At 47.0% G+C, this 21044-nt stretch overlaps 1 protein-coding gene across 8 annotated transcripts in view; it reads left to right on the plus strand.

The window, feature by feature from the left end:
- The first annotated feature begins 2495 nt into the window (after positions 1-2495).
- Positions 2496-21044, plus strand: part of ARNTL (aryl hydrocarbon receptor nuclear translocator like) — a 102568-nt gene continuing 84019 nt past the window's right edge. For all 8 annotated transcript variants that reach the window (XM_045557557.1, XM_045557563.1, XM_045557562.1 and 5 more), the window contains exon 1: positions 2496-2641. The gene's annotated coding sequence lies outside the window, so the exon portion shown is untranslated. The remainder of the gene's footprint in view (positions 2642-21044) is intronic.

Raw genomic sequence — 21044 nt, forward strand, 5'->3', positions numbered from 1 at the left:
CGGGCTCCCCTTCCACCCTTTAGGACCCTGAAGAATAAGTCTAATTTCTCTTCTATTTGACAGCTCTTCAAATATATGAAGACAGTTACCTTGTACCTCCTGAGGCAAAACCTCTGTTTCCTTTAATCTTTCCTCTTATGACATAGTTTCTAGCCTCTTTACATCCTGGTCCCTCTACTTGTGCATGTAGATAATTGCTCTTTGCCAAGTCTTCTTTGCAGACAATACTTCATGTGGGCACTGACCACACTGGGCAGCACAATAACACCTTGCTTTACCTATCAGACTTCTATTAATGCAGCCTAAGACAGCACTTTTTAATTTTGGTGGCCACAGTTAAGATTGAGTTATTTTTCACCTAAGACCCTTTATCTTGCTCTTACAAGCATCTATTAAGACACATCTGCCCTCAGCTTGCCTTTGAGTGGTTGGTTCCCGAGAGTGAAACTCCACATTTATCCCTGATAGAGTCAGCCCATTGCTCTAATATTGAATTTGGCTTATGTCATATAATGATGTCTCTTCCCCTCCTGGCTTTGTGTCATCTGGAAAGGCAATGCAAGTCTTCTAGGTTTTCATTCAGTACACTGATCAAAGTCCAGAAGTTTGGGCCTGGGAAAGAGACTTCTACCATCCTGATGGTAACTGGTGTGGTACAGAGAATTTGGGGGAAAAAATTTGGTTTGAATCATGGCTCTGCTACCTACTGTGTGACCTTGGGTCTGCAAATTAAACTCTGAGTTTCAGTTTCCTCATCTGTAAAATGGGGCAATAATAGCTTCCTCACAAGGTGGTTATGAGGATTAGGGGAGAAAATGCAGGGAAAACAGCACAGTGCCTGGTACGTAGTAGAGGCTGCACGAATGTTGATTCCTCCACACTTCTTTTGGGTCAATGTGGGCTCATTACTTGGTATCTTTAGGTTATTTTTACTTAATCAGTTATTAGTCCAATTAATTATACTAGCATCTTTATTTCTTCATTTGTCCACAATATCTTGTCAAGAGCTTTGCTAAAGTTCCATTTAAACAGAGTCTCCTCATCAAATGGGAGCAAAGACAGAGTAAATAGCAGTAAGATTTCACCTGCGTGTAAACTTGGGAAAAATAGTGAGCTACCAATGAAGATGGCTGACCTTGAAAACAGCATTCAGTCCACAAGCACGTACTGGGCAAACACTTTGTGCCTGGCAATAGGCTGGGGCTGAGCAGTGGTTTTATAACAAAGCACAGCATCTGCGTTCAAGGAGCTAAAGAGACACAGGCTAGTCTGGGTCACAGCGTCAGGTCAATTGATTTAACTCCATTTGTCCATATATCCAGCCAACAAACTTTTATGGAGCAATTACCAGGTGCTGGGCACCTGCCCCCACCCCTCCACCGCACCACCCCGCCCTGCTAGGCGCTGAAGGGGAGCTGGCATGGATAACAAAAAAGAAGACGCTGTCCTTGAATTCAGGGAGTTTAACATCTGGAAGGACTGGGAGTTCTTTGTGCTAAAGGCCCTCTACTAAGCGCTTGAGATGCAAAAATGAGACAGGTCCTCTCAGCAACCAAGTCGCATGTTGTTTTGGAATTTTTATTTTCCGTAACTATTTGTTTCCTTCCGTCTCGCTCCCTAGACAGCTTTAGCTTTTCGCAGTGGGGCCCAGAGCTGCTGGGCTGGCGTCTGCCGCACAGTAGGTGGTCAAAACCTGGCGAGTGGAAGGAAATGCAACAGAGCCGCTGCGCGCTTGTTTTCTCTTTCGAACGAGAGTGACAGCTCCGGTGGGACGCTTGGAGGTCAGAACGAACGAAAGGAATGTGAGAACACTTGCAGTGCTCGGGGCGGACAAGCCTTCTAGAAATACGAAGTGTTCTTCCCTCGTTTGGACTTTGGCACACCAGGGGCTTTAGGTAGGGTCTGGCACTGCGTGTTCCTAAAATTGGTTTCCTAGATGGAGTTGGCGGGAGGGAAGTCAGGAAACACTGGTTTTAGTCAGGGCGCCCGAGCGGAGAGGGGAAGAACGAGGGGTGAGGGCGGGCGGCCGGACGCCAGCGGGGACCTAGAGAAGAGGGATATTCCGGGCGACCGCAAGGAGTGCGGCGTCTGCACCGCAGTGGCCACAGAGAGTGAGAGACTCGAGGGGAAAGGGAGAGGGCAGGGGAGAGGAAATCCAGGCGATCGCGCGGATTGGTCCTCTGCTCGGGGCGTGCGCTCCTGGGCGCCAAATGATTGGTGGCGGGAAATTAGCAGGTAAACCGGCCCCCGCCGCCTCGCCATTGGTCGGTGGCCCCATCAGCTGCCATATAATTGGCCCATGGGCCGCCGAGCCGCGCGCGGATTGGCCGGGAATGGCCGCCTAGACCGGCTCCCTTCGGCGCTCGGATTGGGTAGCGGGAAGAGGCAGGTATCCGGGCTCCGCGGCTCCTCCATTGGTGGGCGGGGAAGGGGGGTTGGGCACAGCGATTGGTGGGCGGGGGGCCGGGCCTGGGCCGGCGGGGAGCGGATTGGTCGGAAAGTAGGTTAGTGGTGCGACATTTAGGGAAGGCAGAAAGTAGGTCAGGGACGGAGGTGCCTGTTTACCCGCGCCGGACTCACCGCCGCCGCCGCCGCGGGATCCGAGTGCGGGCGCGGGCGCGGGCGCTCCCGGCGAGCCACGGTGAGTGTCGGGGCGGCGGCGGCCAGCGGCGCGGCCCCGGGCACCCCGTCGGGGCCGTTAGCACCCTCATAGGCGCGGCGCCCCGGCCGCTGCCCCGGGCGCAGCCCGGCCGCCGGGGAACCCTGCCCGACGTGCCCGCTGCCCGCCTTAAAGGGCCCGTGCCCACTCCCTGCCCCCACCCGGCCGCGGGGAGGCTGCGCCCCTTAAAGGCGCCGCGCCCGTCCGCCCCCATCCTCCTCGCGGGGGCTGGCGCTGCGGGCTAGGGCGGGCAGAGGTGCCGCAGGCGCCCTTAAAGGGACCGGAGAGTGTCCGCGGGAGTATCCACTTCTCCTTCGCGGGCATCGCTACCTGGCGGAGAGAGGAGACGGCCAGCTCCCTCTTAAAGGGACAGCTCTGTCCGTTGGGCTCAATGACTCGGCTGAGGGCGAGTCCTAGGTGTATTTCTGGGAGCTGCAGGGACCCCCGAGGGGACCATCCTTAGCAGCTGCGCCCCAAGGGCGTTGGGCGAACGATGCTGCGTCTGCCCTTCCTCCCCCTCTCCACTTCCCTTTGGCGAGCTTGTGAGGCTGGGTGGGGGTGGGGAGGGCATCTCCGTCGGGCTTGGGGAGTCCGAGCCTGCCCGGCTCTTCGGCCCTGTCGCCGGGGCTGTCGCTGCACCTGGAATCCCCCGGCCCGGCATGGGGCCAGCCCCAGCCTGCGAACTTTCGTCGGGCCTGCGCCGCCGTCGGGGTCCTGAGCGGCCCCGGGAGGATCCCCGGTGGTCTGCGAGCAGGTGCGCGACGGCACCCGGTTGTCGCCCGGCGCCCAGGTGCGGGCCAGCTGCCGGCCCTGGAGCTCCGCGGAGGGCGCAGCGAGGCTGGCTGAAGCTCGGGGTTTGACAGATGTCAGGGAAGAAAAAGGTTCCCGCTCGCGATTACCGGGCACGGGTAGCCCAGAGAGCTTCGGTTTGCTGGGAGGAAGAAGAGGAAGGTAGAAATTAACGCAGACCTTGCGGGGCGCGTGTCAGCCACCCCGAGGGGTCGCGAGAGCCGGCTGTGGGGAGCGCGCTGGTGCCGGACGGCGGGCGCAGGGGAAGGAAGGGCTGCCCTGGACACTGGCGTCTGTTGTCAAGTTTGTGCTGGGCGGCGGGAGACCCGGCTGACACCCCTCTCCCCGCACCTCCTGTCCCTATTCCCTCCCCCGCCTCGGCCCCTTCCCGATCTCCTAGCGTTGTTCTGGCACTTAGGCGCTTGTGGTCTCTAACCCCATCTTACATCGCTACTCCTCGGCGAGGAATTATTAGCCAAGTTTTTTCACCCAGCTTCCAGAAATCAGATTCGGTATTTATGAAGAAGCAATTCTTGACACTACCCGTATGCCCGTATTTCTAGGATCTTCGTTTTCTAAAAATCCATAAAAGCTGCCCATTAGATGCATCTCATTTCCCACCACGCTTGCTTGTCATTTGTCCTTCTGACATGGGCTGCTGTTCCCCCCCTTAATCTATTTTTATATGACAACTATTATTTTAATTCTTCTGGTCCCGTTGATATCAGGATCTGTCAATTTGGGTTGGTGGAGTTTTTAATTAATGTGCCCGTTGAATCATGAGCTTAAAATAATCATTGCTGCTCCTGAGCAGTTTTGAATAATCTCATGCTCTCCGTGCTTGCAAGACTTTAAAAAAAAAGAATCACTGCTGTTAAATTTGATTTTCATATCAATGAAATTCCAAAATATATTTTAAAACACAAAATTTAATCTTTCAGTCCATGCTTTGTTACTGAGTTCACTTTATTGATAAGTCTTTAAAAACTGTTTGTTGAACATGTTAAGAAGGCTGAAAGTTTCCTGGGCAGGATTTGAAATTGCCTTGATCGTCTGAAGCTGGATCTGTAGAGGCATTTTGGTTTTGGTTGTAGAGGAAGTCAGTGAAAAATGACAATAAGTTAAAACTCTAGTTAAATTTGTATTTTATTCCAACCCCTGAAGTTTAAAAAGGGGGAGAAAGGAGCAGGTGTGGTGGAAAAGCACTAACCTGGGAATGAAGAGGTAGACATGCTGGTACTACCCCAGAATTGGACTGTCATGGCTGTGCCACCTGGGGCAAGTTACCGAACCTTTCTGGGTTCTGTTTGCCTCCGATGGAGATTAAGGCCATTGAACTAGGTTATCTCAAAAGTTCTTTTGGCTCTAAAGTTCAATAAATCTCTAAATATTTAATACATGTGAATTCAGGTTGGTATTTACCTCCTGGCACCTCCAGAACATCTGAGCTGAAGCGCTATTTTCATAGGAAAGTTAAGCAGATCAACAGATGGTGTTTTAAAGGATCCATTTCAAATGATTTATAAAATGATGACTACTCATGAATTTGTCTGCTATTTGTAGAAGAGGTTTTCAAGCCACAGGGTAGGAAAAGGAAGTGGCCATGTTTTCAGATTTATCCCCCTAAACCAACAATCTCTCTGTGGTGTTTACGTGCTAAAAGATGGACAAGCACTGTAGAAAGAGTTGGCTGTGTTAACAAAACTGCATGAGAAAATGTAAAAACTAAATATTTAATATCTTTCTGGTGGAAGGGTTGCCTTCTGTGAGCTTTCTTCTTTCTGTGATTTCATCATCAACTCTCACTGCAATAGGAGAAAGTTGATATTAAAGAAACAGTTTCTGCTCCTTACAATATTATAATTACAGGCAATAATTTTAGTTAGCACCATACTAAAGTAGGCACTTGTAAGGAAGTAAAAAAACCGCTTTCAAGACCTTGAGGTTTAACTGGGAGCTCAGAGACACAGGCATGTCCTTCTCCACAGTCCTTTCTCTCCTCATTGTCACCTTATTACAAGACTCAAACTTACCCCAAACACCCACCCTGTCTTTCCTCCTCCCTCTTGCAAAGTGAGATGTGCTGTGACTTAAACTCCCTCAGCATCTCTTCTTTCCCACCCAGAGTGTCCTGTCTCTTTCCCCTTTGTTCCCTCCTCTCTTCCCAGTTCAGAGGAAGTAAGTGGATCTCTCCTTTTTTTCCTCTACTTGGATCCTCACCATGGCAAGAGCCTGGGCTCTGGTGGCAGAAGGACTTGGGTTCGGGCTGTGTGGCCTTGGACAAGTGCTTGACTCGTCTGGCCTCAGGCTCCTCCTCTTGGTGCAATGGCAGCGCCTGCCTCACGCAGTCTGTGTGAGGATCAAGGGAGATTATGCGTGTAAGGTGCATGGCACACAGGAAGTCTTTCCTCAGTGCCAGCTGCCACTCTCTCCCACCTCTGCCAGGGTCCTGTCACCATAGTATCCATTGTGCAGTTTGTCCTCAGCCTCCCCACCATGCCCCCAAAACCGTAGTGTTGATTTAGGAGAGGAAGGTCAGAAAAGACAGAAGCAGACTTGTAGTGAGCCTCTGTGCGCTCGGCAGCTTACGTGTGTGTACACTGGTGCCCCTGAGCCTGTGTGTCTCCTCCCTCCCTTCCCGCCAGCCTGGCACGGGGGGCATCTCCTCCACTCCCACCTCCTGCTCCATCCTTAGCGCCTGCCCTCTGGCTTCTCTCCCTACCACCCTGCTTTATATTTCTTCCCAAAGTTTTCCCTGAAAACTTTAAGTCTTGAATTCCACAGGTCCATTCTTAACCGTAAGTGGTTGTTCTTGGCCCCTTTGTAGCTTTTACCTCAAGTGTCTTTCCCCCTTGAAATCTCTTCTTCTCTCAGCCTTTGGGACATGCTGTTTTCTTGATTCTCTTCCTGCACCCCGCTAAAGGTAGGTGTCTGTCCCAGACTCCACTGTTCATACTGTCTCCCTTGGCCCGGGAACCCATCTGTCTCTCCACGTTAGCTGCTAGCAGATCCATTGAGGACATTGATGTCAGGCAGCCTGTAGCTAGCATTGGTGGCCTTGGAGTTGCAGGTTTGCAAACTGCTTGCAAGCACTGTCCAATCGAACCCTCATAAAAGCCTGGAGCTTATTATCACTTCATCCCCCAGGCTGTCCTAAGAAGCAGTTAGGTTGGGTGCTTTAGAGGACAGATGTCACATCCTAAGTGTTCCCAACTAGCTTTATGACCATGGTCAAGTTGCCTTTGTTGTCTATATCTTGGTGTCGTCATCTGTGAAACTGGGATCATAGTCGTCTTCACCTCAAAGAATTGTGGTGTGGATTAAATGAGTTAAAACATTGGAAAAAGTGTGTCAGGCTATTCATGGCACATGGTGAATGCCCAGTGAATGTTGGCTGTCAGTCTTGCTGTTCCTTGTTGCCTTGCCCGGGCTCCTCAGCCTGGTATGTAGGGGTTTCCATGTCCAGCCCGCCTGTCCACCAGACCTTGCTGGGTGCCTAGGCATGTCCAGTCAAGCTGAAGGGCTGTCAGTTCCCTGTACCAGCCCCTATCCCCATCCATCTGCCCCAACCCCCATTCATCACATATCCAAATCCTCCTCTGCTTTTAAGACCCAGCTCAGGGGCTTGGTCCTGCAGGAACTGTTTCTTCATTTTGTTTTCCTTGCTCCCCACACCTGGCAGCAGTGTCCCCAGCTCTTGATATCACTCCAGTTCCCTTAGGTCCTGCTGCATTCCATATTGTGTTGGGCTGTTTCTGAGACTATCTCAGCTGCTCCTGGGAAGAGTTCATCTCGGTTTTCCCAAAATGACAGGCACAGGCAGCCTTTAGGACATGCTCATCCAATGCATGTGTCACTTGAAGATCTTGAGGAGCAGGAGGAGGAGATGGGGTAGGATAGACACTCGGGGACTGAGCAGGTGGAGGGAGAGGGATACACACAGTAGAGAGGTGGGGACATGAGATGAGGTGTGCAACAGGTCTGCCTGAAAGGAGGGTTTGAGTTGGGGACTTCAGTTCAGAGGGAGATGAGATTGGATAAGTTTTGTCATCTTTGTTGCAGGGGATCTTTGATTGCTGGCATATAATGGAAAATGATTTTCACTTTAAAACATGTTGTCCTTTTAAATAGTGTAAACTCACATTTATCCAGCCTGGTTAAAGAAGGGGATGGATGGTCTGCCTAATTGAATATTCTGGTTAATGCTCTACCCACTGGGTTTTGTGCATATACTGAGTAAAACATTTACATGTGGTTATTCCTTCAACTACTGTTTGAAATGTGTGACATGGGCAAATTATTTAGCTTCTTTGAGTCTAATTTACTGTATCTGCAAAATAGAAATAATAATAATTATGGTACTAGCAGCTAAAACGTATTGAACAGTTTCTGTGTGCCAGCGAATATGTGAGTCACCCTATACTTATTAACTTGTGTAGTCCTCCTAACAACCCCACAGGGTAGGTACTATTATTATACTTACTTTACAAGTGAGGTGGTTCTGTAAACTGCCCAGGGTCACTCAGCTGGTATGGGGTGGATCAGGATTTGTGCCCAATGGACTCCAGAGCCTGTTCTCTAACGCCGTTGTAGATGGCCCCTGAGAGGAACCCCTGTGTTAGGTCCTGTACGTCGTGTACCTGGTGTGTTGTTGACAAACATGGTGTGCATCTCCTTTAGAGCAGGGCTGAAGACCTCTGCAGTGGGACACGGGGCAGGAGTATACGTCTGGGTATTACCCTAGTAGCAGTTACCAGGGTTTATGAGCATTCCCTTCACATCCTGTTGTGCATGGCTGTCTCTCTTGCTTTCTCCTGTCTACCTGCGGCATTGCTCTGACACAGGCCCCATGTGGCTAAGCCAGCTTCTCCCCAGGCAGCTCCTTGTGTGCGATGAACCTGTCAACATAACTCACTGCCTCCCACCCCCATCTAGCCATCTGCAGAGCTCCTCACTGGGGAGGGGACCTTTTCAAAAGTCTCTCACCTTCATCCTCCTCTCTCCAGTTCCTTACCCTGAAGACCAATGTCCGCAGGCTTGGTGTATCCACAGTCTTGGTGTGTGTATGTGTATATATTTTTAATGCCAGTTGTTCCCCGAATACATTTAGATAGTAAGGGACACATTGTTTTATGTCAAGAACCTGTTACATAAAAATGTGTTATATAATGTTCAAATATATACTGCATAGTGCAATTAGATACCACTTTTTTTTTCAAAGAATAAAATGATAATAAACACAGGCTATCCTGAATATAATTAATCTCAGATTTGGGAGACATGAAGGACATGCTCTGCCCTCAGAACCTTTGTTCTGAACTCTGTTATCCTCCTCGAGTGCTCCAGGAGCAGGATGGGGATGGGAAGTTGACCTGAATCTGCCATGGTGTGCTACTGTGAGATACTTTGGAAATTCCTTTTTGGGACAAATGCCTTGACATGGTGCTCACTTGTGTCCCTCTCTTACCTAAGCAGAGAAAAGTAGCTCTTTTTGCCCCCTTGTGCTTAGACCACCCAGGCCACCTTCTGACCAGTTTTCTGCTCTGCTCTCTACTTATTTCAATTCTTCCCCCATGTCTGGCCAGCTTGGCCTTCGAAGAACAGCCCTGCTGCCAGTGGCATGCAGGTGACACCCTGTGTCCAGGCTTCCAGGCTCTCCAGAGCCTGACCCTGTTCCTCCTCACCAGCCCCACTGCCCCACTTGGCCTCCATTCCTGTGCCTGAGGCTTAGTTCTCTTGTCTCTCCCCTACACTCCTAGGCCACCCCATATCATACTCTCCTGCTCTGGATCTTTGTTCAGGTTGTTCCTTGACCTGAGTGGCCTTTCTTCCTTGCCTCTGCCTGCCTTGAATCTCACTTCTTTGCAAAGCCTCCTCTGATGACATTTGCCCCCTTTGCATGCTCTCTGTCAATCTCTCTCTCTCTCTTACTTTTGATTGCCAGCCATTCATTCAGGAGCAATAATACTTCATGATTAGCAAACTACCATATCATACCTAATCAGAATGGCCACTTCTCTCATTTTTTAGTTGTTTCACAGTTAATTATCTTGTATTCACTTCCCACTCTTCAGTTGTACTCATTTACTCAATCAGTGAAGTTTATTGGATGCATAGCACTGTTCTAGGCACTGAGGATACAGCAGTGAACAAAACAGAGTCCCAGGAGGAGGAAACAGACAATAAACAATTAAACATGTTAACTCCTGGTAGTGGCAGGTGGTAGGAAAGCAATCAAATAGAGTAAAGCAGAGTGATGACGTGTGGTGGGAAGGAGGTTGCATTAGCTGGGTCACCAGGGGGGCCTTCTCCAAGGAGGTGACATTTGAGCTCAGCTTCAGGAAGATCTGGGGGAAGGAATCCCAGGAAGAGGGAACAGGAGGTACAAAGGCCCTGAGGTTGGAAGGTGCTTGATGTTTTTGAGGAAAGTAAAGGCGAGTATAACTGGATTAAGAATTCCTTGTGTAGAGATGGTTTCTCCCTCTTTTATCTTCCCCATAACTCTGGGCCCACTAATAGAAAAGCCCTGTATATACTTGCATACAGAATTAGAGCATTTGTCCTTGGTTATATATTATATAAATAGAAATTTACCATACCCTGTCCAGAGGCTTTTAATAAAACATTTTGTTGCATGTAAACAAATTAAGGGTTTGAAGGGCTTTCTCATAAACACACTCCTAGCATGTGTCACCATTACTGTTTTAATTATGTTTAGTGCAGAGCTTTAGACCTCAGAATTATGTTTTACATGCACATCCATCTTAAAAATAGGTTTTGTTCCAAAAGTTTATTTGTAAGGCAGTTGATGGAAACTTGGGATAGATTTTTCTCTAGAAAAAAAATGAACTAAATAGTGATTTAATTCTCAGGCAAGCCCATGAAAGCCATTTAGTGATGACTGAAAACATGCTGTTTAGTACTAAAGCATGATTAGCAGTCATTAAGCCTTCTCCTGCTAGACCCCTCCTCTATATGACATTATAGGTCATTTGCTGTTAGCATTAATGAGACCCATTTACCTTAGTCACTTTTACTATTTTTCCAGTCTGTCCAAAAGTTTTATAAAAGGGATTTTACCTTTGTGGCTTTAAGATTTGGTTTCACGTGTTACAATGAGATAGTATTGCAGACAGTTGGGAAAGCCCTGGACTGGGAGCTGGGAGAGACCCTGGCTGTGGTCTTGGCTTAGCCACTGATTTGTGGAGTAACTTTGAGTAAGTTGCCCTCATTGAACTTTGATTTCTCAGGTTCTTCTTGGCTGAAAAATCCTTTTGTTTTCTCATCATGACAGGAGAACATACATATATTTCATTGTTCAAACCTACCCTCAAATGGCTGCCCCCCAATTGCTTCTTGAAGAAGTAGATATGCAAATAATGACTCAGAAAGTTCCCGTGTGCTGTGCTCAACAGTCATGCGTTCAGTACGAACCTTGGTTTTGATCTGCTGTCTTTCTTGATGAGTTGAAAGAAATTTTGTCCTAGAACTTTTGGTCCAGATAAGATTTCTGTGTTCTTGGCCAACTTATCTTCCATATCATTATGTAAATTGTTTTTTCTTTTTAACTCTTAGGGATAAAAATGGTGACTATGGTTTGTTTACTTGTAAAATATACTTATAAGTACCCTTAGGGAATGGAATGAGTTTGCAGAAGAGAGCAGAGCTAAAAAAGTGTGGGATCAAAAACAATTTTAAATGTTAAATGCAAAGCTATTTTCAGTATCCTACTAGAAGAAAAAAAATTTTTTCAAGGTTTTAGAGGATGGGAGAGGTTTCTGCTCCAATGGAGAGAGGAACCTGAGGTCTTGCAATGGTGAAATCTACCTGATCCTTTAACCAACTACCACCCCCCCCTTTCCCACTTCTGAGTTTTGTTTTTGGCATCATGAGCCACATTTGCCATTTGAGAGGTTTGATATTTAAGTGACACTAGTGGCAGAGCTCAACTGGCAGTGTTCAAATGACTTGGGTGCAGAGTGCCGTGCTGCAAGCTTCCCCAGTGGATTCTAGGGTGAGGGATGCCTCCCAGGGAGTGACAGAGCACTTTTAGCACTGCCTCTATTTGGTCAGTTGTGAATGTTATGTTCTATTTTTTTTTTTTCTTACTTTAAGGCATAGCAAGGAATTGGTGCAAGAAGTCGTTCCTTTGTGGACTTCACTTTGGAGCTGGAATATGCACAGGAATGTCATCTGTTTTGTTCTCTGCTGTATCCCCAGCAACTAAGACAGTGTCTGTACAGAATAGGTACTCAGTAAATACTTGTTTATTCATTCAATGAGTGAGTTCAGCTTTGGAAAAACCTCAAATTTCCTTCACTCTGTATCAGTATAGGTTCATGAGCTTGGTCTTACAAGGTACTTTGGAGTTTAGGTTACTATTTCCTTTTGACATCTGTGTTTTTCTTATTCTTCAGATTGGGAAGATATCAGTATATTTTACGGATGATGAGGAGTTAATTGGCCATGTTCATCCCTGCCCTCTGGATGTTCATCTTTATGTTATCTTTAATTGGCTCCAAAGTACAACAAATCCATAGCTGAGCCACATCAACTAAAAGGAAACTTAGTGCATATTTATTTGGTCATAGTACTGCACATTTATTTATTCAGTCAACAAATATCTGGGGGCTATATGCCAGGTAGCATGCTAGACCCAGAGGAATAGCGGAAATAGTTGTTGTGACCAACAAGCACAGTTTCATCTGCTTATAAAGATAATCCAAAACCACATCTAATGCCAGTGAAGTGGTCTAGACTGTAAGTGCTACAGAAATTCAGACTTGTGAGATCTTTGTGTCATAGAAGGGAGAAGGCTTCATAGAAGTGGTCAGGTTTAATCTAGACCTTTAAGTATGGGTAGGATTTAGGTTCACAAGGGTAGGACAGGTACCTCCAGGGGGTGGCTAGGTGGGAACATAGCATAATTCAAAGCACAGAGTTAGGAATGACCAGTTTGCATTCAGGGACACAGACTTGCCTAGAATGGAGGGTTCTTAAATAATGGTGGGAATTTAAGTTTGGGAGATCATTCAAGGCCCAAACCTGAAGTCATTTTTAGAGGTTCAGGAACCTTCCTAAGTGACATAGCTTATAAACAGTATATCCAGGCTTAAAAACAAGGCCATGGAGGCTCTTGACTACTGGACTCTGCTGTCTCCCAGCAGCCTCCACATGCAGGATTTGAGCTTCACTGGGGGTTTTAGAATCATGAGCTGGAAGTGAGCAAGGCTCTACTTAGTCCATTCCTTCCTTGTACAGATGGAGAAGCTCAGCAAGGTTAAGGGGCAAGTTAGAGTTTATCTTGGTAGGCAGTGGAGAACCACTGGAATCATTTTTTCTGGGTTTGATTTTAGTGGCATGAAATAGTTCTCCCTCAAGCATTAATCCAGTGTTAGTGTTCTAGCGGGATTGCAGCAAAGAGGGACTAAATGCAGCAGAGACCTGATAGGAGGCTACTAGATGCATGTAGGCAGAAGGGGAGAGGAAGCCAGAACTGGGAATTAATTGTCAATTATGTTAATCGGCATGGCTGTTATCAGTCACCCTTTAGATTTCTAGAGTGTGGTGAACATCTGCCTGTGTGAGTGGCTTTCAAGTGTGTGAATCTGCACTGTACTGTGACTGCAATACCTTAGTTAATGAATTCTCCAGAAGCACAGTACCATTAGGGAAGTCAAATGTTTAAAAACGAATACCTGCATTTTCTGGAAAATGCACCAGATTAGCAGTCAGATAACCTGCATTCTGTCTGCTTCCGATACTTAATCGCCATACAGCCTAAGCCAAATCACTTAATGTCTCAAACTGAGCCCGATTCCTTATCTGCAGAACAGGTTTCACAATTCTTGTCCAGCCCCTTACAGTGTGGGTCTGATGCTTGAGTGAGATAAGGAAAGAATAGGAGTTTAGAAGCTGTAAAGTTGCTTCCTGGCTGCAGGGAGCAGCAGTGCAGTTTTAATAGTGAAAGTGTTCTGGCCTTTACAGGGAAAACCTGGGAAGGCCAGAAGTTCCCCTACCTCCAGGGCATGTTCAGGATTGTGGCGCTGTCCACCAAGTGGGTGCTGACGAACACCACTTTGTTGGATAGGCCATGTTTTAAAGATGATTATGCATTTCACCCCCAGAGATGGGGTGCCATAAGCCTGGGCATGGACGGAAAAGTTAGGCACAGATATCCATGTGAATGGATTCTTCTTTGTGAACACCTCTTGGGATAGTGACGGGCAGCTGGGAACCAGAAAAACAAGTGTCAGAATCTAGCCACCTGGCCAGTTGGGCATTCTTGGTTGTTTCGCCTGTCTTGAGGCATTAGGCAGAAATCCAGAGGAAGCTTGATTAGCCTGGGTGAGCCAGCATGCTGTCCAGGTAATACCTGGTTACAAAGCAAAACCTTGATTGGAGATCTGTCCAATCTAAATTGTCAGCACTACAAATGCATTTGTTATTATTATTAATAGCAGTATCTAACCTTTGACTATTTACCATAAGCCAAGAACTGTGCTTAGTGCTTACATGCCTTTTCTCATTTAATCTTCACAATTATCTCTGTGGGATGGGTAGTGTCAGTCCCATTTTCCAGTTAGGGAGACTGAGATTCAGAGGTCCCCCAGATGACACATGCTAAGTGGAAAAGCTGTGATTCAAACTCAGGCCGGTCTCATTCCAGAGCCTGCATACTTAACTGCTGTAATCTTCTTCTATTTTCCTGGCACCCCAAAATGCTTCCTGTCTCTGGTCTGAGGTTTCTGACCACATAGTGGGTCTTTGGAACGTGTTTTTGGTTGATAGATGTGTGGCCACACAGGGGCCTCAGCACAGTGCAGCTCTCTTTCCTTCATAGCCGTGACTGACATCCTGCCAGTTACTCTCTGGCTGGTGAGCACATGGATGCCAGCGATGACTGCAGCAGAAAGACCAGCTCTTGCCAACTGATGCATGTGGGGGAATTTTAAGGGCAGCAAAAGAGATTGCTGCAGGTCAGTTTTTCAAAGAGTGGCTGGGTAGCTTGTAGTCTGCTTAAAGTTTTCATGAAGGTGAAAACCACCCCACAAATGCCTTTCCAAATGCCGTGATCCTGATAACAGTACCATTTAATATTCCTGTGCAACTTACAAGTAGTTTTTACATACAGTGCCTTGTTTAGCTTCACCACAATCCCACGAGGCAAGCATTATGAAATCTCCTGTGGGCTGGGAAGTCACCTACAGGGTTTAAGCAACAGTCCAGGCTCCCACAGCTGGTCAGTGGTAGAGCCAGGACTTAAATATTGCTTTTCTAGCTTTAATTTCTACTCTCTACTCAAGTTTCCTCTTTGTTTTCTTTATTGAAAATGTCCTTAAATGTTCTGATTTCCTGTATTTAGAAGTCAGCAGGAATTATTAAAGTGACCTACTTTGTGCTATGTACTATTACTGAATCAGAATAAATAAAAGGTCATGTGACTGATTGTAGTGTTGGGTTCAATTGATTTGCACCTACTTGTATGGTACAGAATACACATATATCTTTTGTGATATATTATTGACCCAACAGCCCTTCTAGCTTTAAAAGTCCCAAGGCTAATGAGATGATAAAATGAGGAGTTTATGTAATTTCTTTAAAAAGTTGACCATCGAGTTCTTGGTCAGGAACACAGCTCCAATTATAACACTGTTTCCATGGAGACATTAGCCTTGGTTTGCATCATTTCAGCTTTCGGTGCTTTTTCTAGGAATGGAGTTAACTTCGGAAAGAGACAGGACTGGTTGTGGTTGTCACTTAGAGCTCCCTTCTCCACTGTTTCTGTAGGAGGCTGATCTGCCTTTCTGGGTCCTCTCAGTTTTTCCTGTGACCTGAACATAAATCATCTTTGAGGTCCTGGTGAATTTCATTTTCTAAAAGTTTTCCATGTAATAAAACTGAATGGAACACTTTCTTACATAGTTTTGAACATCCCCTTTAAAGTATTTAATTGGTGGCAAGGGGCTTTGCTACAAGAATATAGGTAGAACTGGTCACATTCAAGCTTACTGTATTGTATTAATTTGGATACGGGACGAGTTCCTCTGTTAAAGAGACCCACAAACACAATGGCTGAAACCAGGTAGAAGTTGATTTCCCTCTCATGCAGCAGTCCAGAGTAGGTAGTGGTCCAGGCCTAGTATCTTCAACATGTGGTTTCTGTTTCATGGTTGAAGGTGAAAACTTATCTCCCAGGGGAAAGAACCAAGGGAGCACACAGCCAGTCATTTTAAGGGGAAGATCTGGAAGTGGCATGTTCTCTTTTGCTGATGACCAGAACTTAGTCATATGGCTACATATAGCTGTGAAGGAAGCTGGGAAATAGCTTTAGTTGGGAGGCCATGAGTCCAGTAAAATCTGTTTTTAATGCCATGAATCCTGCAAAATCCAGCCTGCTGCATGTGGGGGTGAAGGGAGGGATACACAGGGTTTGAAGCTGGTGCCAGGAGAGCTGGGAAGATGCCTGAGTCAAGGATCAGAATCTAGGCCTGCAGTCCCCAACCCCCAGGCTGTGGACCCATACCAATACATGGCCTGTTAGGAACCAGGCTGCACAGCAGGAGGTGAGCAGTGTGTGAGCAAGCAAAGCTTCATCTGTATTTACAGCTGCTCCCCATTGCTCGCATCACCGCCTGAGCTCCGCCTCCTGTCAGATCAGCTGCAGCATTAGATTCTCATAGAAGCTCAAACCCTACTGTAAACTGTGCATGTGAGAGATCTAGGTTGCCTGCTCCTTATGCGAATTTAATGCCTGATGATCTGAGGTGGAGCTGAGGCAGTGATGCTAGTGCTGGGGAGTGGCTGCAAATACAGATTATCGTTAGCAGAGAGGTTTGACTGCACAGAGACCATAATAAATCAATTGCTTGCAGAGTCATATCAAAACCCTATCAGTGAGTGGCAAGTGACAATATAATAATAATAGAAATAAAGTGCACAATAAATGTAATGTGCTTGAATCATCCCAAAACCATCCCACCCCCAATCTATGGAAAAATTGTCTTCCGTGAAAATGGTCCCTGATGCCAAAAAGGTTGGGGACCACTGATCTAGGCAGGCGCACAGAAACCAGGGCATATGCAGCCATCTAGAGGTCAGGGAAGCTCATTGCTCGGAAATTAAGAGCTGGGGGCACCCAGATGCTAAAGGGAATATGAATCACCCAAGAGAATTAGGTTGTCAATAAGAGGAAATTCACCAATGTGAGTGGTTTCATAGAAAGAGCACTGGACTAAGAGTGAGAAGACCTAAGTTTGAGTCCAGCCCTGTTTTCCATGGGCTGTACCATACTACAGTTACTTAAGGAAATACATTGTCTGTATTATTTACCCTGTGTGCCCAACACCCAGTCTAGTGCCTGCCATGGGCATATTTGTTGAATGAAATGTGAAATACTACAAGAATTGGGAGAAAATGCACTGTAGCAGGGAGATCTTGACCCTGCATAGTCTTCTCTACCAGGCAGAAGGGTTCATCTGTTCTCCACTGGCCAAGGCCTTGGGCCTATGTGTAAAACCAGGTACCCAATGAGGACCTGGGAAGACATCAGGGCAGCTCCCAACTGGGTGGCACTTGACACATAATATGTCCTTGGCAACGCCATTTGCTCACTTCACTGTGTAGGTGACAGAACATGACAGAACTGGAGATGTAACCCATAAATGTGAACTAATCATTATTTGGTCCACCTGCAGATTGGAAGATGAAGCCTTCCCAAGGCTACTGAAACTTGATTTCTTGCTTCAAAATAATAAGATGCAGTTATAAAATTCTTCTGTTGATTTGAAAAAAATGTGTGGCTTGTGGAAAACAAAACATAGTTTTTGAAAATGTGTATTGGTAAGAAGATACAAAAAAGCTTAATGTCTGTAACTTATGGGCTATTTCTATCCTAGCAATAGTGGTTTTTTTTTTCTTTTGGTGGGAAAATGGAGGCTCAGTGGAATATTCAGTTTTGTTATTTTTTTTAGCTTTGTGAAGGGTTTATAGTATTCATTTTGTTATTTAATTTGTCTATTCACTAAGGGTGAACTTCTTTCTTGGAACTCTGTGGAGTATTTTTAGATAGACTTTTACTGGAAAAAACCAGGAATTGAAATTATATTCACAGTATGCTCTCAACTCTTTTAAAATCTCATGTTTAGAAAGACGGAAATGCACCAAAATATTAACAGTGGTTCTCAACTTCTGGAATTAGAGGTGATTTTTATTCTCATCTCCTTCTCTGTGGTTTCCTATTTTTCAACAATGAGCATATATTACTTTGATAATCATAAAAGGTCAGTTAAAAATTAGTTCTTCAAATTAACACTCTCAAACCAAATCAAGAATTTTGATTTTTGGCAATGTGGCTTGGGCTATAAACTCTCATGCTATCTCAGACCTACCCAGATTCTTTTCTGACTGAGGCATTGAGGAACTTGTTATAAAGAGGATGCCTTCCTTCTGGAAATCAACTAACAAGCTAAGGGCTTCTATTAATAATATGTTATGAAAGATGTCCCCAGTAACTTCCTGCCTGCAATTTGGCTAGCATTTATTAGTTACTTAAGAAAATGGGTTTTGCATGTTCTCTATTCACTGTGTCACCATTTCTTCCTTTATCTTCTACTCATGTATACCTCAGGTGCCCCTGACTCTCTTATCCTGGAATTGAATGGCCCTGTCCTTGGTTCTCTCAGGCCCCTTCCATTTCTAATGTTCTCTGTTCATGTTCACGACTTTGTTGATTTGGCTGTAGCTTCTTCCCACCCACATTGTTCTAGACTGAAGAGAGTGCATTGTCCTTTTCCCTGGGCAGCTTCCCCTTCCTCTTTGTCATTGCACTGTGGCCTGAGCAGTGCTCCTGGGATGGGTGAAGAGAAGGGGTCAGGACTGCAGGGAAGGGGTAGGAGTGCTAAGCTGGCTGCAAAACCCTGGGGAAGGCTCTGGGCCCTCCATCCGGCACTCCGCCCACAACTGGCAGGGCCGGCTCAGGTGCAGCTCTTGAAGATGACTCCTTGGTGTTTGAAGCCAGACAGTTCCCAAGCCACTCATTCATCTGTTGAGATCCTGCAATGCGACAGCCACTGTTTTAGCTGCTGGCTGAGGGTACAGTGATGAGCGAGGCAGACCTGGTCTCGGCTGTTACAGAACTTTCATTCTAGTAGGAGAGGCAGCTGACAGGGAAATCAATGAAGAAGATAATTACAGGTTGTAAGAACAGCCCCAGAGGAGGTTACACGTGCCTGTGTGCAATGGAGGGCCAGAGCTGTACAGGAGCCCAGGTCTCTGATCCCAAGGCCTGGCTCCTTCTGTGTCTCCTGGGCTTTCTGATGGGGAGGGATGAGATCGAGGAGACCCCTTGAGAGGGCTGAGCTTCCCCCATTCAGTCAGCCTGGGCCAGCCTGGGCCTTCAGGTGGAGAAAGCAAAAGCTGGGGGCATGAGCTGGGGGCATGAGCTAGGGGCTGGCTCTCTTGGTCACTCCGGTTGCCCGTCTCTGGACCACCACAGGCAAACAGCCATCTTTTCTGAGGAGTGATGAGCCAATTTCCACATAGGGGTCCAGATCTGTGCGTGCTGCAGCTTTGTCTGAGGGTGAACTTACATTTTCTTTCCTGTTATTTTCAACTTTTAATGAGGTCCAGAATCTCAGTGTCCCTCCAGCTAGGACACTGGACTGGTATTTTCAGGGAACTATTTTTAATTAACTCTCCCTTGCCTCCCATCACCCAGCCACCCGCTGTCCCTTTCCTGGTGGCTCAGTCTGGCCTTTGCATGCAGTAAGAATATTCTGCCTTGCTGCTGCTCTTTCTGAGGCTCTCGACCGCCAGCGCTCAAGGACCTTTCTGCGTCACTGTCTGCTTGGCTTTGGACCACCCAGAAAAGCCTGGTGTCGGGCAAACTGGAGTGATTCCCCTGAGCACCTGTGTTGAGTCTTCCTTTATACTGCCCTGTCAGGTGTGGGGTGTTGGCCATTTGTCCTGCTCTTTTGTCCCCTCTTTCTGGGAACCCTCAGGACCCTCAACTCCACAGAGACACATTGTCCTTCCTCTTGTAGACATAATGATGGTGCTTTTCTAGCCTTTTCTCCATCTTCCTTTCAAAACACACAGCCTTTGAAGCTTATCTCATACCTGCCTGATGCAGTATGGAAAATTTTCAAGTTCTTTCCTTCCTAAAGGGGCCTGGGGAATCACCTGGCTTTCAGAGCCTTCCTCTCCCACCTACGGACTGTGACTTTTAGCTAGAGAATAAGTCATTGTGCAGTGATCGTTTAATACCCCTGCCAGACCCGCTAGGAAGACTCCGTTACTAAATGCAGTTTTCTTAGGAGCAGGTAGCTTGTTACTATCCTCATTCTTTTGGTTACTGTTTCCTTCCTTTCAAAATGTATCCACATATGTACATGTATATGTGTGTATGTTTGTATATTTCCCTTGACCCACAACCTGGATTTAAACCCTGGGGGTAATAGTGATCCTTTGGGAAATGTATACTTTTTGTTCCAAATATTCACTGGCTCAAATCTATGAAGTATCATTTTAGCTTCAGTGCCGCGGTTTTCCCCAGTTTCCAAGGTAACTTTGGGGTTCACCATATCCAGCGTGAAGAGAAGGTAGGGCCATTGGGTCTGCTCTTTAGGTTCACAGCCAGACTCAGTGAGACTTCCTGCCTCGGGCTGTGGCTCTGTGGCCTTCGGCAACTGTCATACCATCTTTGTCACTGTGATAATGTGGTCAGGCGCAGTGGGGCCCCGGTGCTGCCTGGCCACAGGGAGCCATGGCTCCCATTTGGAGAGTGCCTGTTGCAGCCTTTGTAGCCCAGGCACATCTGCAGACCTTTTACTTGGCCACAACGTGGTGAAGTACGTCCAGTAAGCAATTTTGCTTAAAAACAAGTTTAATTCATAAGTTGCCCCTTAGTTCATTTGAATGGCTCCCCTCTCTCTCTTCATGTGTTTGGTTAACACGGTGGCCGGGCCTTGGCTGGACTGGGCCACACCTGGCTGGCAGGCCCCCTGCACCCCTCAGCATGGAGTCACCTCCCTTTGTCAAGGAGGAAAGAAAGAAGCGGGCCTTTCCCCAGTTTTGAGACAAGACAAACCTGAATAAGGCTGTCGGGATGAGAGAGTTTTCCATTCATTCAGCTTTAATTGAGGGTCTACTGTGTGCCTGGCATGATGGGAAGCCACTGGAGTGCAGAGAGCAAGAGAAGAGTAACTGGTTTATGTTTGTAAGGGTTCTTTTGGCTGCCTGTGGGTTGACATGAGGGGTGTAAGAGCACAGCAGGGAGACGGGTTAGGAGCCAGTCTCTCTGGTCCAGGGAGCAATGCCAGCTTGGATGCTGTGGGTGGGTGTTGGTGTGAGGGTGGCCAGGGCACAGACAGGCCTTTGCTGGCTGCCCTTGCCACGTGTCCCCAGGCCCTAACCTCCCCAAACCATGAGCCTGTCCTTCCCCAAGTTTGCCAAGCCTTGCCAAGCTCCTACTCCATGGCTGATGCTGTTCATTCCACCTGGAATGCACTCTTCCCCCGGCTTCTTGATCCTGGCAGCTCTGCCACTGACTAGTCCAGTGGCCTTGGGCCAGTTTCCAGATCTCTCTTGAGCCTTA

The sequence above is a fragment of the Lemur catta genome, chromosome 7 (genome assembly GCF_020740605.2).
Source record: "Lemur catta isolate mLemCat1 chromosome 7, mLemCat1.pri, whole genome shotgun sequence".
Classification (NCBI taxonomy): Eukaryota; Metazoa; Chordata; class Mammalia; order Primates; family Lemuridae; genus Lemur; species Lemur catta.